Consider the following 18,448-nt stretch of genomic DNA (forward strand, 5'->3'; position numbering starts at 1 on the left):
CTGACCGAATGTGCTTGCGAAAAATATGCAGCATGCACTAGTTTATTCTGTAAATCAGATGAGACTCACCCATTCAAATCTATGGGTACGTAAAAAAAATTGGATGCCATACGGAGCTACAGTAAAGAATCCAATTTGTATGGACACGTTGCAATTCTGTAACACAGGAAACAATTAATGGTCTTGTAAGTTATTAATTACTGTTGTAAAAAACAGATTGTACATGGACTGTACATGGATGACAAGTGAGAAGAAAATTGTCCCACCTTTCTGGATTAAATTTAGAACAATTTTGTATTCATTTATGTAAACCTACTCTTATACAGAATGGTCTGTATGATCTTTTCCTTCCCTAAACACTTTGCTCATGCAGACCATGTTCATGTCACATATTTTACTCTGCTCATGGCAGGAAAAGCTCCCGCTTACTTTTAAACTGTATGTCTCCTGGTTTCTTACCTTAGCTTCCACCTCCACCTGGCTCTGTGACCCCAATATTATTATTTTGAGAGGAGTCCATGCTGGGGTTGGTGTTACAGAATCTGGGTCATTGTAATATATTGCCCTTGCCTCTTTTTCTGCTTGGATTTTTTCTGCCTCCTATATATCTCTGCATAGGAACTATGTAGGTTGATTGACTCTTCTAGACTAGTTTGCTCCTGCTTCAGTTTTTAAATTGTGTGTCTTTTTTATTTTTGTCACTTTAGTTCACTAATTTTCTATGGTGAGAGATTTATCCGATGTGCCTCTGAAGAATGAGTTCTGGATACACTAGGAGGAAGAAACTATTGGAGCATTGGCGTGCACATACAGTACAGACCAAAAGTTTGGACACACCTTCTCATTTAAAGATTTTTCTGTATTTTCATGACTATGAAAATTGTACATTCACACTGAAGGCATCAAAACTATGAATTAACCCATGTGGAATTATATATTTAACAAAAAAGTGTGAAACAACTGAAAATATGTCTTATATTCTAGGTTCTTCAAAGTAGCCACCTTTTGCTTTGATGACTGCTTTGCACACTCTTGGCATTCTCTTGATGAGCTTCAAGAGGTAGTAACTGGAAATGGTCTTCCAACTATCTTGAAGGAGTTCCCAGAGATGCTTAGCACTTGCTGGCCCTTTTGTCTTCACTCTGCGGTCCAGCTCACCCCAAACCATCTCGATTGGGTTCAGGTCTGGTGACTGTGGAGGCTAGGTCATCTGGCGTAGCACCCCATCACTCTCCTTCTTGGTCAAATAGCCCTTACACAGCCTGGAGGTGTGTTTGGGGTCATTGTCCTGTTGAAAAATAAATGATGGTCCAACTAAACACAAACCGGATGGAATAGCATGCCGCTGCAAGATGCTGTTGTAGCCATGCTGGTTCAGTGTGCCTTCAATTTTGAATAAATCCCCAACAGTGTCACCAGCAAAGCACCCCCACACCATCACACCTTCTCCTCCATGCTTCACGGTGGGAACCAGGCATGTAGAGTCCATCCGTTCACCTTTTCTGCGTCGCACAAAGACACGGTGGTTGGAACCAAAGATCTCAAATTTGGACTCATCAGACCAAAGCACAGATTTCCACTGGTCTAATGTCCATTCCTTGTGTTCTTTAGCCCAAACAAGTCTCTTCTGCTTGTTGCCTGTCCTTAGCAGTGGTTTCCTACCAGCTATTTTACCATGAAGGCCTGCTGCACAAAGTCTCCTCTTAGCAGTTGTTGTAGAGTTGTGTCTGCTGCTAGAACTCTGTGTGGCATTGACCTAGTCTCTAATCTGAGCTGCTGTTAACCTGCGATTTCTGAGGCTGGTGACTCGGATAAACTTATCATCAGAAGCAGAGGTGACTCTTGGTCTTCCTTTCCTGGGGCGGTCCTCATGTGAGCCAGTTTCTTTGTAGCACTTGATGGTTTTTGCAACTGCACTTGGGGACACTTTCAAAGTTTACCCAATTTTTCGGACTGACTGACCTTCATTTCTTAAAGCAATGATGGCCACTCGTTTTTCTTTACTTAGCTGCTTTTTTCTTGCCATAATACAAATTCTAACAGTCTATTCAGTAGGACTATCAGCTGTGTATCCACCTGACTTCTGCACAACACAACTGATGGTCCCAACCCCATTTATAAGGCAAGAAATCCCACTTATTAAACCTGACAGGGCACACCTGTGAAGTGAAAACCATTTCCGGTGACTACCTCTTAGAATCATAGAATCATAGAATGGTAGAGTTGGAAGGGACCTCCTGGGTCATCTGGTCCAACCCCCTGCTCAAAGCAGGATTCACTAGATCATCTCAGACAGATGTCTGTCCAGCCTCTGTTTGAAGACGTCCATTGAAGGGGAACTCACCACCTCTCGTGGCAGCCTGTTCCACTCATTAATCACCCTAACTGTCAAAAAGTTTTTTCTAATATCTAATCTGTATCTCCTCCCATTTAGTTTCATCCCATTGCTTCTAGTCTTTCCTTGTGCAAATGAGAATAAAGATGATCCTTCTACAATGTGACAGCCCTTGACATATTTGTAGACAGCTATTAAGTCTCCTCTCAGTCTTCTTTTTTGCAAGCTAAACATTCCCAAATCCTGCAACCGTTCCTCATAGGACATTGTTTGCAGACCAGTCACCATTCTGGTCGCTCTTCTCTGAACTTGCTCCAGTTTGTCTATGTCTTTTTTAAAATGTGGTGCCCAAAACTGTACACAGTATTCCAGATGAGGTCTGACCAAAGAGGAGTAAAGACCGATAATGACTTCACGTGATCTAGACTGTATGCTTCTGTTAATACATCCCAGAATTGTATTTGCCTTTTTTGCTGCTGCATCACACTGTTGACTCATGTTCAGTCTATGATCTATTAGTATACCTAAGTCTTTTTCACATGTACTGTTGCTTAGCTCTATTCCTCCCATTCTGTATATGCTTTTTTCATTTTTATTGCCCAGATGTAGTACTTTGCATTTTTCCCTGTTAAAAACCATTCTGTTGGTTGCTGCCCACTGCTCCAGTTTATTTAGGTCTTTTTGAATCCTCTCTCTCTCTTCTCTAGTATTAGCTATCCCTCCTAGCTTTGTGTCATCAGCAAATTTAATCAGTTTACCCTCAATTCCTTCATCTAAATCATTGATAAAGATGTTGAACAATACAGGTCCCAGGACGGAGCCCTGTGGTACCCCACTTGAGACATTCATCCAGCTGGATGTGAAGCCATTTACAACCACCCTTTGAGTCCGATCACTAAGCCAGTTATGAATCCACCTAACAGTTGCCTGGTCCATTGCATACTTGGTCATTTTTTCAATAAGGATGGTGTGAGATACTTTGTCAAATGCTTTGCTGAAGTCAAGATATACTATATCTACAGCATTTCCCTGATCCACCCAGTCAGTGATTCTGTCATAGAAGGAAATTAAGTTAGTCTGACATGACTTGTTAGTTACAAACCCATGCTGACTCTGGTTAATCACTTCATTCTTATCCATATACTTACATACATGTTGTTTAATAATTTGTTCAAAGATCTTTCCTGGTATAGAAGTCAGACTCACCGGCCTATAGTTCCCTGGGTCCACCTTCTTCCCCTTTTTGAAGATAGGAACAACATTTGCTCTTCTCCAGTCTTCTGGGACTTCTCCTGTTCTCCAAGAATTTTCAAAGATTATGGAGAGTGGTTCTAAAATTTCTTCTACGATCTCCTTCAGTACTCTGGGGTGTAATTCATCTGGACCTGGAGACTTGAACTCATTTATGTTAGCTAAATATTCCCTCACAATCTTTCTGTTTACAGATAACTTGGATTCCTCTATTCCTTTAAAAGGACAGTGAAGATCAGTTGATGTTACATTTTCTTTCTGAGAGAAAACAGATGCAAAATAGAAATTAAAAAGTTCGGCCTTCTCAACATCCTCTCTTACCATTTCTCCATTTTCATCCTGTAAAAATCCTATAGCATCTTTGACTTTTCTTTTACTTTTGACATACCCCCAAAATCCTTTTTTATTGCTTTTGACATCTCTTGCAAGCCTTAATTCATTGTCAGCTTTAGCTAACCTGATACGTGCCCTGCAGGATCTGCAGACTGCATTATAATCTTCTTTAGATATGCCTCCCTCTTTCCATTTAATAAACATTTCTTTCTTTCTTTTTAGCATGTGTTTAAGTTCTGTGTTCATCCATCCTGGTTTCCTTAAATGCTTCCCATTCTTCCTACTTTTCGGGATTGTTAACGATTGTGCTTTGAGAATCTCATTTTTAAAAATTTCCCATCCTTCCTGGACATTTTTGTCCTTAAGGACATCCAGCCATTGGATCCCTCCTATTCTCTTTCTGAGTCTCTTAAAATCTGCCTTTCTAAAATCTAACCTTGAAGTCTGAGTCTTCACATGTCTTCCTCCTCTAGTTATCCAAAATTCTATAATAGCATGATCGCTGCCTCCTAGGGTCCCAGCCACCTTTACCTCCTCAACCATTTCCTCCCTGTTTATAAGGATTAGATCCAAAGTAGCAGATCCCCTTGTTTTCTCCCCTACCTTTTGGAAGATAAAGTTGTCAGCAAGAGAGGATAAGAATTTGCTTGACCTGTTAGTTTTACTTGAGAGAGATTCCCAACAAATGTCTGGATAATTGAAATCTCCCATGACCACTACGTCATATTTTTTGGAGAACTTGGTCATTTGATACATAAAGAGTTCATCCATATCTTCAGCTTGCCCAGGTGGCCTGTAGTAAATGCCTACAATGGTGTCCTTTCCGTTGTTCTCTCCTTGTATTCTTACCCAAACAGTTTCCACAGAACTCCCAGTCTCTGAAGCTTCAATCTCTGTGCAGATATACGCTTTTCTAACATACAATGCAACACCTCCTCCTCGTTTATCAAGTCTGTTTCTTGCAAATAAGTTGTATCCTTTTAGCCTTTTATTCCAATCATGTGTATCGTCCCACCAAGTTTCAGTGATTCCAATGACATCATATTCCTTTTCCTGCATTAGTAGTTCCAATTCTCCTTGTTTGTTGCCCATGCTTTGTGCATTTGTATAAAAACATTTTAGTTTGTGATTGGTTTCTCTTCCTCCCATATTTTTATTATTTAAATTGTTTTGTCTTTGTTCTTCCTTTCCACTTCCAGTAGCAGAGATCTCAATAGTATTTGTCAGCTGTATGGCTTTTTCTGGCCTTTTGCTTCCCTTCCCACATTGTTCTAGTTTAAAGCTCTTCTGATGAGTGTAGCAAGGCGACTTCCAAATACATGTTTTCCAGTCTTAGTAAGGTGCACCCCATCTCTAGCAAGTAGTCCATCGTATAGGTAATTCATTCCGTGATCCAGAAATCCAAATCCTTGTTGACGGCACCATCGACGTAGCCAGTTGTTCACCTGTAGAATCTTATTCCACCTCATTGTTCCATGGCCATCCACTGGGAGGATGGATGAGAAGACCACCTGCGCTCCCAATTCTTTCACTTTCTTGCCTAAGTCTTCAAAGTCACTGCAGATGGTTTCCAGGTCCTTTCTTGCGGTGTCATTTGTCCCCACATGTATTAGCAGGAATGGGTAGTGATCTGTAGGTCTGAAGAGTCTTGATATCCTGTCAGACACATCTTTAATTTTTGCTCCTGGAAGACAGCACATTTCTCTTGAGGTTATGTCTGGTCTGCAGATAGCTGCCTCTGTTCCTCTTAACAGGGAATCCCCCATGACCACCACTCTCCGTTTTTTCTTCACAACATTCTTCTTTCTCCATCCAGGAGGATTCTGAGGGCTTACAAGGTTATTCATTGCTGGCAAAGTCTTATTTTGCTGTATTTCTTCATGGTTCTCCTGCGTGAGAGCCTGGTACTGGTTCCTGAGCAGTATGGGTGCTGACTGCCTCTCAATCCTCCGGCTTCTGTGGGTCACATGCTTCCATTCCTCTGTTTCGTCAGGTGCAGTTCGAATTTCTTCCCTTTCTGAATCATGAAGAGATAATTCTGCTCTGTCTAAGAACTCTTCACCTTCCTTAATGATTTTCAAGGTAGTTAACCTCTCTTCTAGATTTCGCAACTTTTCCTCCAACAGGGACACAAGCTTGCATTTCTGGCATGTGAAGTTTGGCTTTTCCACTGGCAAGTCTGTGAACATGTAGCAGGATATGCAGCTCACCAAATGGCTCCTGGACTCTCCCATGTTCTTATTGTTAATGTTCTGAAAACAGTGAAAAAAGCCTAAAAAAAAAGCTTCAAAATTTTACCGATGTCCTCTTTTCAGCTCCAACAGCCAAAATCCAGTGTTCTTTGAGCTCGCGGAGACTCTTCACTTACCCCAAAATGCAGTGGGAATATGCAAATTATCTCCTCAGGACTCCTCCCCTGGTTTACCGATGTCCTCTTTTCAGCTCCAACAGCCAAAATCCAGTGTTCTTTGAGCTCGCGGAGACTCTTCACTTACCCCAAAATGCAGTGGGAATATGCAAATTATCTCCTCAGGACTCCTCCCCTGGTTTACCGATGTCCTCTTTTCAGCTCCAACAGCCAAAATCCAGTGTTCTTTGAGCTCGCGGAGACTCTTCACTTACTCCAAAATGCAGTGGGAATATGCAAATTATCTCCTCAGGACTCCTCCCCTGGTTTACCGATGTCCTCTTTTCAGCTCCAACAGCCAAAATCCAGTGTTCTTTGAGCTCGCGGAGACTCTTCACTTACCCCAAAATGCAGTGGGAATATGCAAATTATCTCCTCAGGACTCCTCCCCTGGTTTACCGATGTCCTCTTTTCAGCTCCAACAGCCAAAATCCAGTGTTCTTTGAGCTCGCGGAGACTCTTCACTTACCCCAAAATGCAGTGGGAATATGCAAATTATCTCCTCAGGACTCCTCCCCTGGTTTACCGATGTCCTCTTTTCAGCTCCAACAGCCAAAATCCAGTGTTCTTTGAGCTCGCGGAGACTCTTCACTTACCCCAAAATGCAGTGGGAATATGCAAATTATCTCCTCAGGACTCCTCCCCTGGTTTACCGATGTCCTCTTTTCAGCTCCAACAGCCAAAATCCAGTGTTCTTTGAGCTCGCGGAGACTCTTCACTTACCCCAAAATGCAGTGGGAATATGCAAATTATCTCCTCAGGACTCCTCCCCTGGTTTACCGATGTCCTCTTTTCAGCTCCAACAGCCAAAATCCATTGTTCTTTGAGCTCGCGGAGACTCTTCACTTACCCCAAAATGCAGTGGGAATATGCAAATTATCTCCTCAGGACTCCTCCCCTGGTTTACCGATGTCCTCTTTTCAGCTCCAACAGCCAAAATCCAGTGTTCTTTGAGCTCGCGGAGACTCTTCACTTACCCCAAAATGCAGTGGGAATATGCAAATTATCTCCTCAGGACTCCTCCCCTGGTTGAAGCTCATCAAGAGAATGCCAAGAGTGTGCAAAGCAGTCATCAAAGCAAAAGGTGGCTACTTTGAAGAACCTAGAATATAAGACATATTTTCAGTTGTTTCACAGTTTTTTGTTAGGTATATAATTCCAAATCTGTTAATTCATAGTTTTGATGCCTTCAGTGTGAATGTACAATTATCATAGTCATGAAAATACAGAAAAATCTTTAAATGAGAAGGTGTGTCCAAACTTTTGGTCTGTACTGTATATGTGTTAGCTGAACTACTACACCGTGCTCTGTGATGTAAATTTGCGTAATGGATCGCAGCACTATGTTTATACACTGTGTGCAGAATTATCAGGCAAATGAGTATTTTGATCACATGATACTTTTTATACATTTTGACCTACTCCAAGCTGCATAGGCTTGAGAGCCAACTACCAATTAAGTAAATCTGGTGATGTGGATCTCTGTAATGAGGAGGGGTGTTGACTAATGACATCAACACCCTATATAAGGTGTGCTTAATTATTAGGCAACTTCCTTTCCTTTGGCAAAATGGGTCAGAAGAGAGATTTGACGGGCTCTGAAAAGTCCAAAATTGTGAGATGTCTTGCAGAGGAATGCAGCAGTCTTGAAACTTCCAAACTTTTGAAGCGTGATCACCGAACAATCAAGTGTTTCATGGCAAATAGCCAACAGGGTCGCAAGAAGTGTGTTGGCCAAAAAAGGCGCAAAATAACTGCCCATGAATTGAGGAAAATCAAGCGTGAAGCTGCCAAGAGGCCATTCACCACCAGTTTTACCATATTTCAGAGCTGCAACGTTACTGGAGTATCAAAAAGCACAAGGTGTGCGATACTCCGTGACATGGCCAAGGTAAGGAAGGCTGAAAAACGACCACCTTTGAACAAGAAACATAAGACAAAACATCAAGAATGGGCTAAGAAATATCTTAAGACTGATTTTTCAAAGGTTTTATGGACTAATGAAATGAGAGTGACTCTTGATGGACCAGATGGATAGGCCAGAGGCTGGATCAGTAAAGTCACCCCCAAAATTAAAGTGGAAAAACACACTACTGGTATACATGGCACACCATCCTGGTATACATGGTCCCCCATCTTGGTATACATGGCCCCCATCCCCATCCTGATATACATGGCCCCATCCTGGTATACATGGCTCCCCATCCTTATCCTGGTATCCATGGTCCCCCATCCCCATCTTGGAATACATGGACCCCCATCCTGGTATACATGATGCCCATTCTGGTGTACATGGCACCCCCATCGCCATCCTGGTATACATGGCCTCCCATCCTGGTATATACGGCCCCCAATCATGCTGCACACATAAAAAAAGAAACAATTCTACTCACCTTCCCTCTGCTCCCTCGCAGCGTGGCGTCCCGGTTCTAATGTCGCCAGCTGATTTCAACTTGTAAGTAGCTCATGACATTACTGTTATATGCCCCCATACGCAGAGGTCAGCTGCCGGAATATTCACTGCTCCCCATGTTCGGGACTATGGGCGTGTGGAGCAGAGAATATTAATTTTCTTTAATAGCGGGAACACTGTTAGCCACAGCTGCTGGCTCCTGCAGCTGCTGAGTGATCACGTGTGTCCACTATTAAAGAGGATGAATAGTCACTGCTCTCCACTCCCATAGTCCCGCTCACCTCTCGGTGCCAGCTTCAGTGCATAGAGGTGGGCGGGAATATGGGAGGAGGGAGCCGTGAATATTCATTCTCTTTAAAACTGGGCACATGTGATTGCCCAGCAGCTGCAGGAGCTGCTGGCTGTAGCTAACAGTGTGATTGCTATTAAAGATAATGAATATTCACTGCTCCACACACCCAGAGTCCCTCCCACCTCTAGGCTCTGGCTTCAGACACTATTGGCGTGTGGAGCAGTGAATATAAATTTTCTTTAACAGCGGGCACACATGTTAGTTGCAGCAGCTGGCTCCTGTCTCCTGTGACCCGCTCCTCCGCCGCTGCTGCTCCTCTACCCATCCACATTCTGACTATAAGACGCACCCCCCACTTCCCTCCAAAATTTTGGAGCAAAAAGTGCGTCTTAATGTCTGAAAAATATGGTATATAATTTTACCAGTATTTAAAATGAGATCTGGACTGTCAAGGTGTCCAGAAAAGAAGAGCAGTGATATAACCCAAAGGGAAGACCCCTTGGTACAGAAGACTGTATTAGCAGAGGGATGCAGTTCTTCTGAATACTTATTATTCACTTATGAATTGTGGAGCAAAGTAGTTGGCTCTAGTGAAATAAGCACCCATCACCTCTTCCTACATACAACCTGGAGTTTGAGCAACCAACGTTAAAATTTCAGATACTATAAAATTATTTATCTGGTTGCTGTATTTAAAGTATTTGCCAAGACAAAATATGGCACTTTGTATCTTGCTGCTTCATAATTAATTATATTAGAGCTATATGACATCATTTATTTTAAATTGTTTTGGATTACCCAGCTTAGAAGGCATAGAGCCTAAATTCCTAACTGGCTGTCTCACTGGCTACATAGGCTTATAAGGAACATTTTTAACATCCTTTGTTCCATTCTTGTCCTCATTTTACATCTTGTCTGGCGACAACACACATGCAATAAGTTAGGCATTAAAGTGACTTATCTCAGAGCTCATCATTTCTAAGAGTTCCTGCCAAAAGCTGAAAAATAACATGTTACTCTGGTAAAAATGTACAACTTCCCCAATTTTTTTTTATTGATTTATGTGCTTATCAGCTATGTTCAAGCTTAATCTTGTGTTTATGAGGACCACATGGTAAGCTACTAATTATTCTGCTCTAATTACTAATGATGACAATTTCTCTTTTGTTTTCAATATGAAGGTTACAACAATACAGTTCTTTTCCCTAGCGTAATAGAACAGCATGACTTTGTTCACTCCAACGTCATGTTTTCTGTTTATAAAAGAGCCATGACAGCTATGCTGGATCTGTTGTCAAAGTTGCACCAGTGAACCTCGACAGACTCCACTAACTTTAATAGGGTCAGTCTGGGTTCCAATATTTATGGTGGCAAAAAGAGCACTGCTCCAATTCTTATTTTTAAAAGTATCACAAAGGCAAACTAGAACCCTGATTGAGGCGGATAATGCCTAATATATATTTTTTAAGGTGTTAACCTGTAAAAAGCATATTCTACACTAAACTGATGCTTAAATGTTTAGTTGAAAGGGTTTCCAGGATGCATAAAGAAGCTTGACTATGTCTAAAATGAGAATAAAGATAAGATGCCATAGCCTTACCTTATTAATTCTGCTTCTTTTCCATGCCTCTGATTCTCGCCAGTGTTTCCATGCAAAATTCAGCCCTTCTGAACGCCTTTACCCACCAAGGGGCTCCTAGGTAATAAAACTAATTCTTAGCCAATAATATGCAATCCCAGGGGCCTACTTTTCTCTATAAAATAGAAACTGAAAAATGTGCTCACCTGAGTAGAGCAAAAATAAATACAAACATAATACCTAACGTTTTTAATATAGTGAATTTACTTAGAGTAATGTATTTATTTAATAATTCATTATATTTGATAAGTTGAGCACAAGATGAAAGCGCATAACAGGGGACATCATGCCCTTTGTTTAACACACAAAACGGAAAACCTTTTATGGAGCATAGTATACTTTTTTTTTTTAGAATAACTAATTATAGAAATATATTTTATGTAATATGGAAAGTTAAATATCCTTTCTGGATAATAAACATTTAACATAGTTTTACTGAAATGCACAATTCTCTATTATTATTCAATTGGCCGATAAATGGTAATATAAATGATACAATACAATATTAAAGTGACCGAATATTGAAGTGATAAAGCACAATGAATAATTAATGTCCCTGATATGCTGGCCCCGAAGTATTCTTCTTTTCAAGGTTAATCTCATTCTTCCAACTTAGAGTTGTGACCAGAATGCCACCAGCTTGAGAATATGATTTCACTATTCTACTTAGTTACTTGCCTCCAGTAGTCAATTACTATGCAAATCCTACATTAGCCTCTAGGTTTTCTGCTGTTTATGATACAACATTTTTTCCCAAATCTAAGAAATGAGAGACTGTTTGCTACTTTAGTTGATGAAGAGGATTGTATTCATTTTATTGTGAATGATGCACTGTATAAAAATTAAATTTTTTAAAGTGGAGTTACAGTTATATGAAAAAGTTTGGACACCCCTATTAATCTTAAGCTTAATGTTTTATAAAAATTGGTGTTTTTGCAACAGCTATTTCAGTTTGATATATGTAATAACTGTTGGACACAGTAATGTTTCTGCCTTGAAATGAGGTTTATTGTACTAACAGAAAATGTGCAATCTGCATTCAAAAAAAATTTGACAGGTGCATAAGTATGGGCACCCTTATCATTTTCTTGTTTTAAATACTCCTACCTACTTTTTACTGACTTACTAAAGCACTTTTTTTGCTTTTGTAACCTCATTGAGCTTTGAACTTCATAGCCAGGTGTATGCAATCATGAGAAAAGCTACTTAAAGTGGCCACTTGCAAGTTGTTCTCCTGTTTGAATCTCCTCTGAAGAGTGGCATCATGGGCTCCTCAAAACAACTGTCAAATGATCTGAAAACAAAGATTACTCAACATAGTTGTTCAGGGGAAGGATACAAAAAGCTGTCTCAGCGATTTAACCTGTCAGTTTCCACTGTGAGGAACATAGTAAGGAAATGGAAGAACACAGGGACAGTTCTTGTTAAGGCCAGAAGTGGCAGGCCAAGAAAAACATCAGAAAGGCAGAGAAGAAGAATGGTGAGATCAATCAAGGACAATCCTCAGACCACCTCCAGAGAGCTGCAGCATCAACTTGCTGCAGATGGTGTCACTGTGCATCGGTCAACTATACAACGCACTTTGCATAAGGAGAAGCTGTATGGGAGAGTGATGCGAAAGAAGCCGTTTCTGCTAGCACGCCACAAACAGAGTCGGCTGAGGTATGCAAAAGCACATTTGGAGAAGCCAATTTCTTTTTGGAAGAAAGTCCTGTGGTCTGATGAAACCAAGATTGAGTTGTTTGGTCATACAAAAAGGCGTTATGCATGGCGGCAAAAAAACACAGCATTCCAAGAAAAACACTTGCTACCCACAGTAAAATTTGGTGGAGGTTCCATCATGCTTTGTGGCTGTGTGGCCAATGCCGACACCAGGAATCTTGCTAAAGTTGAGGGACGCATGGATTCCACTCAGCATCAGCAGATTCTTGACAATAATGTTCAAGAATCAGTGATAAAGTTGAAGTTACGCAGGGGATGGATCTTTCAGCAAGACAATGATCCAAAACACCGCTCCAAATCTACTCAGGCATTCATGCAGAGGAACAATTACAATGTTCTGGAATGGCCATCCCAGTCCCCAGACCTGAATATCATTGAATATCTGTGGGATCATTTGAAGAGGGCTGTCCATGCTCGGCGACCATCAAACTTAACTGAACTGGAATTGTTTTGTAAAGAGGAATGGTCAAAAATACCTTCATCCAGGATCCAGGAACTCATTAAATGCTACAGGAAGCGACTAGAGGCTGTTATTTTTGCAAAAGGAGGATCTACTAAATATTAATGTCACTTTTCTGGTGAGGTGCCCATACTTATGCACCTGTCAAATTTTGTTTGAATGCAGATTGCACATTTTCTGTTAGTACAATAAACCTCATTTCAAGGCAGAAACATTACTGTATCCAACAGTTATTACATATATCAAACTGAAATAGCTGTTGCAAAAACACCAATTTTTATAAAACAATAAGCTTAAGATTAATAGGGGTGCCCAAACTTTTTCATATAACTGTATATATACACAATAACTGTTTGTTACTCAGTAAAATAAAACATGGACAATCCAGAACATTTTTTTATAGGTTATAGCAGCAGTACTCAATGTCAAGCAGCAGCCGCAAAAGCAAACTAGATTTTAGGATGTATATAAAAAGAAATAAAATCCTGTGATCCCAACGTACTGTTGCCCCTTTATAAATCACTGGTGAGGCCACATCTGGAATATGGGATCCAGTTTTGGGCTTCACATTTTAAAAATAATATTCAGAAGTTAGAGTCACTACAAAGGCGGGCAATTAGATTATTACAAGGGATAGAAGGCCTCTCCTATGATGAGAGGTTGAAAAAGCTGAGCTTGTTTAGCTTAGAAAAAAAACTCCTCAGAGGAGATCTCATTTACATGTATAAATATATATAAAAAAGGAGATGGCCAAAGACCAAATTAGGAGACAAAAAATGGTATTAATATAAATATAAAAATGCTTTATTAAACATGCATATACAGGAAGGTGAAAAAGATGCAAAGGGTTAATACAATATAATAAAAGCAACCACAAATTGACACCTGCTGTGGTGGCACTGATGTAATAAATTCACATCCATCATGGATAGATCACTTACTCAACTACATTATAAAAGTTGGGTATCACTAAATTAGTCAAAATATACTGCATATGCCCATAATGCCAGTAAAACCATTGCATACCTCCAAGAGCACTTAGTATATCCAGGCCACCGCACAGAGGCCACCCCCCCAACATGCGTTTCGGCGCTAGCTGTTCTCAAGGGTTAATGGCACATGTCACATACCTGCTATAAATAAAGGGCTCAATACTCCCCAATCAACTGCCATGCCTCCACGCCACACACAGTCAACATGTGATGGCGGTATCATCCCATACCGCTGTGTGCACCAGTGGAAGTAACGTCCATTGTATTATCGGATAAGGCAGGAGTCCACCCAGACTGACTGCGCATGCCCATTGCGGATGCAGGAACGTCACCGTTGCTAGGATATGCGGCGGCAGCATCCACGTCACACACAAGGAGTGAACTCTGGGGATGCTGAAAACTGGCGCGGATACCAGGACCGTAGCGCCACTGCATACAGACATCGCATATACCTGCATAACGTACAGCCAAAGGCAAACAATCACATCCATACCGCACTATCCTGTAGTCCATCAATGTATAAATATATGTGTGGTCAGTACTAAGGACTGGCACATGACTTATTCCTTCCAAAGACCATACTAGGGACCAAGGGGCACTCATTATGAGTGGAAGAATGTTGATTCTGGCACCTAAACAGGAAAGGGTTGTTTACCACAAGAGGTAGCGATAGCAGACACTATAACAGTTTTAAAAAAAATTGCTGGACTATTTCTTCGATACACATAACATTGTGGGTTACAGTTAAATTAGTCAAAATGTTATACCTATAGTAGTACATTTAGTGCAGTAATAGTAATTACATAATTAGTATCATAATTGAGTTTGATCCAGGGTTCTAGGACTGATCGCTTTTTCTCGAGGTCAAGATGGAATTTTTCCCCATGACGCAAATTGGCTGCAGGTCTCCTGGGGTTTTTGCCTTCTTCCGGCTCAACAGATTCAGGCATAAGGATTTTAGTAATACCTGTTAGAACACTCCTGTTTGCTTTTTCCATCTTGTGTTTTGCGGTCATGTGACCATCTGCCTTTATATTCCAACTCCACCTTTTTGGCTGTGCTGGACTTCAGTGTTGTTTGACTGTTTTGCTAGCCAGGTGCTTCGGTGCCTATATCTCTCAGTTCGCTTGGTCCTTTGGGACCTCTAGTACCTTTTTGTCAGTTTATCTTTTGTTTTCTGCAACAACTTTCTCTGTTCAGGAGGTGTCCCATTTTTGTTCCAGTCCTTAGTTCTTTTAGGGACTCCTTCCCTTTATTCTATAGGTCTTCGTTCCGACTAGCCTAGGACTAAGGTGGGTCTGTTTGCTAGGAACAGGCAGCCTGCTACATCATAGGGATTCAGCTTAGTCTTACTGTAGAGAAAGCTTTCCCCTTCTTTCCTTAGTTCTTGTTTGCAGATCATAACAGTAAGTCCAGCCCAAAAAAAAAAAATTAAGGAAATATTTATACGGGTATCAGCATGGCTTCCGTTCAGGATTTGGCTCAATGCTTGCAGGTGTTGACTCTGGAGGTGGCCGAGCTCCAGCAACACGTGAGTAGCTGTTCTGGAGCACATTTTGTGGAACCGAAGGTAGGACTGCCGGATGTTTTTTATGGTAAACAGCAAGATTTTTTTTCCTTTAAAAATGCTTGTTTGTTATATTTTCGTTTGAGACCAAGGTCCTCTGGGAATGAATCACAGCGCATTGGTTTTATTATGTCACTTTTGCTCAGTGAACCACAAGGGTGTGTCTTTTCTCTTCAACCTAATGATCCATGTTTGAGGTCGGTAGAAGAGTTTTTTTCTGCTATGGGTCTATTATATGACGATCCTGATCAAATCTCATCTGCTGAGGCAGAACTCAGGCGTTTGAATCAGGGGTCAGATGATGCTGAAATTTATTGCACACACTTTAAAAGGTGGGCTTCTGAAGTCAGATGGAATGATCCTGCTCTGAAATGTCTATTTCTTGCTGGTCTGAGTGAAAGGGTTAAGGATTTGCTAATTGCATTCCTTGCACCTTAAACTCTGCAGGATGCCATGCAATTAGCTGTTCATGTGGATAGGAGGCTGAGATCTAGGCAGAATGAGGTAAAGACTCCTGTAATGCCAGGTCCTAGTCCCCAGAAATTCTGCTCAGATGGTGGAGAACCAATGGAGGTTGGGGCGATGTCGCTCCGCTCTCAATAAAGAGACTGGAGGTTCGCCGAGGGATTGTGTCTTTATTGTGGTAAAGCTGACCATTTGATTATGTATTGTGAGCTTCATTTAAGTAAAGAAATAAAAAAAGTCAGGTACGCCCTTATAGCTTGTTTATGCTCTGTAGGAGTATTTCTTTTAGGGAGTACTACATTTCAGGAAAATTTGATTGAATTTCAGGTATTTGTGGATTGTGGTTCAACACTTAATAAAGGGTTTTTGGAAAAACTTAAATTGAAATCCAAACCTTTGTCATCACCTATTTCTGTGATTGCAATTGATAACACTCCCTTGAAATGTATTACTCACAAGGTTGCTGCATTTCCCCTCACTATCAATGGTCTTCACCAAGAAATTTTGGACTTGGTTGTATTAGATAATTTACCCTCTCCGGTCGTTCTGGGATTGCCTTGGTTAAAACTACACAATCCTTTGCTGGACTGGTCTACTAATATGATAAAGTCGAGGAGTCCAAAATGCTATGATAAATGTTGTAATGTTCGCATTGCGGTTGTGGGAAAAGGGGAATTGCCTGTGCCTATTCAGGATTTTTGGAGGTTTTTTTTGGAGGAGGAGTCGTAAGTTTTACCTCCTCATAGGGAGTATGATTGCGCCATTGAGTTTATTCCGGGAGCTACTCTTCCCAAGAGCCGCTTGTTTAATCTAACTATCCGTGAAAGAAAGGCCTTGGAGGAGTATATAGAGACTAGCCTGACTGCTGGTCACATTAGACCTTCTAAGTCGCCTGTGGCAGCTGGATTTTTCTTTGTTAAAAAAAAGGACGGGGGTTTGCGTCCTTGTCTGGATTTTCGTGAAATTAATAAGAATACCATACACAATTCCTACCCATTACCGTTAATTCCTGACTTGTTTAACCAGTTAGTGGGGGCCAAGGGATTCTCTAAGATTGATCTCCCGGGGGGCACACAATTTGTTACGAGTGAAGGTGCGTGATGAGTGGAAAACTGCTTCTAACACTCCGGTAGGTCATTTTGAGAATCTGGTGATGCCTTTTGGTCTTACCAATGCACCTGCAATTTTTCAGAACCTTATTAATGACATCTTGAGACCTTTGATTCGTAAGAATGTTGTGGTTGTGTATTTGGATGACATTTTGATTTATTCGCCAAATCTGGAGTCCCATTGGCAGAGTGTACGTTAAGTCTTGCACTTATTGAGTGATAATTCACTCTTTCCTAAGCTGGAGAAATGTGAGTTCGCTGTGCAGATAATTAGTTTTTAGGGCTACATTGTCTCCAGCAAGGGTTTTGAGATGGACCCTGAGAAGGTTCAGGCTGTGCGGGTTTGGCCTAGGCCTATTCGTTTGAAATCTATACAGAGATTTTTGGGTTTTGCCAATTATTACAGGAAATTCATTAAGAATTTTTCTGTAATTGTTAAGCCTCTAACCGATCTCACCAGGAAAGGTGTGAATACGGTCCAATGGACTACTGAGGCCATTGAAGCGTTTAAGTATCTCAAAGAGAGGTTCAGTTCAGCCCCTATACTTATGCAGCCTGATGAGACCAAGTCTTTTTTGGTCGAGGTTGATGCTTCATCAGTGGGGGTCGGAGCAGTTTTGTCTCAGGAGAAAAGGATGGAGTACATCCTTGTGCCTTCTTTTCGAAAATTTTTTCGGAAACTGAATTGAATTATGATGTTGGAAATCGGGAGTTGCTGGCTATTAAACTCGTGTTTGAACATTGGTGTCATTTTTTGGAACGCGCTAGATTTCCTATTCAGATTTTCACAGATCATAAGAATTTGATCTATCTAGATGCTGCCAAGCGCTTGAATGCCCGTCAAGCTAGGTGGGCACTTTTTTTTCTCGGTTTCACTTTTCTGTTACCTATATCCCTGGTACTAAGAATGTTAAAGCCGATGCTTTATCTCGCAGCTTCTCTCCTGCGGTCGGTGCCGAGGAGGAGGAGAACATTTTACAGAAAGGAGTTGTGGTGGCGGCATTGGACTCCGTTTTAGAGAATGGGATTCTAAAAGCTCAAGATGATGCTCCATCTAACACTCCCCATGGGAGGTTGTTCGTGCCTAGAACCTTTAGGAGAGACTTGTTTGTGGAGTGTCTGAATCTCGGTTGGCAGGTCATCCAGGAAGTTCTGAAACTAAGAGACTTATAAGTCACAGTTTTTGGTGGCCTGGAAGGCAGAAAGAAGTCATCAAGTGGGTGCATCAATGTACGGTGTGTGCTGGGTCAAAGGCTTCACATACTCCTGCTGCGGGGTTGCTTTGCCCTCTGGAGGTTCCTAGTGCACCTTGGATGCATCTCACAATGGATTTTATTACTGATCTGCCCGTGTCTGAGGGTTTTACTGTCATCTGGGTGGTTGTGGACTGTTTTAGTAAGATGTGTCATTTGGTTCCATTCATTAAGTTGCCCGGCGCTAAGACACTTGCTAAGGCGTTTGTT

The sequence above is a fragment of the Phyllobates terribilis genome, unplaced genomic scaffold (assembly GCF_046119375.1).
Source record: "Phyllobates terribilis strain yellow unplaced genomic scaffold, ASM4611937v1 Scaffold_2__4_contigs__length_985480577, whole genome shotgun sequence".
NCBI lineage: Eukaryota > Metazoa > Chordata > Amphibia > Anura > Dendrobatidae > Phyllobates > Phyllobates terribilis.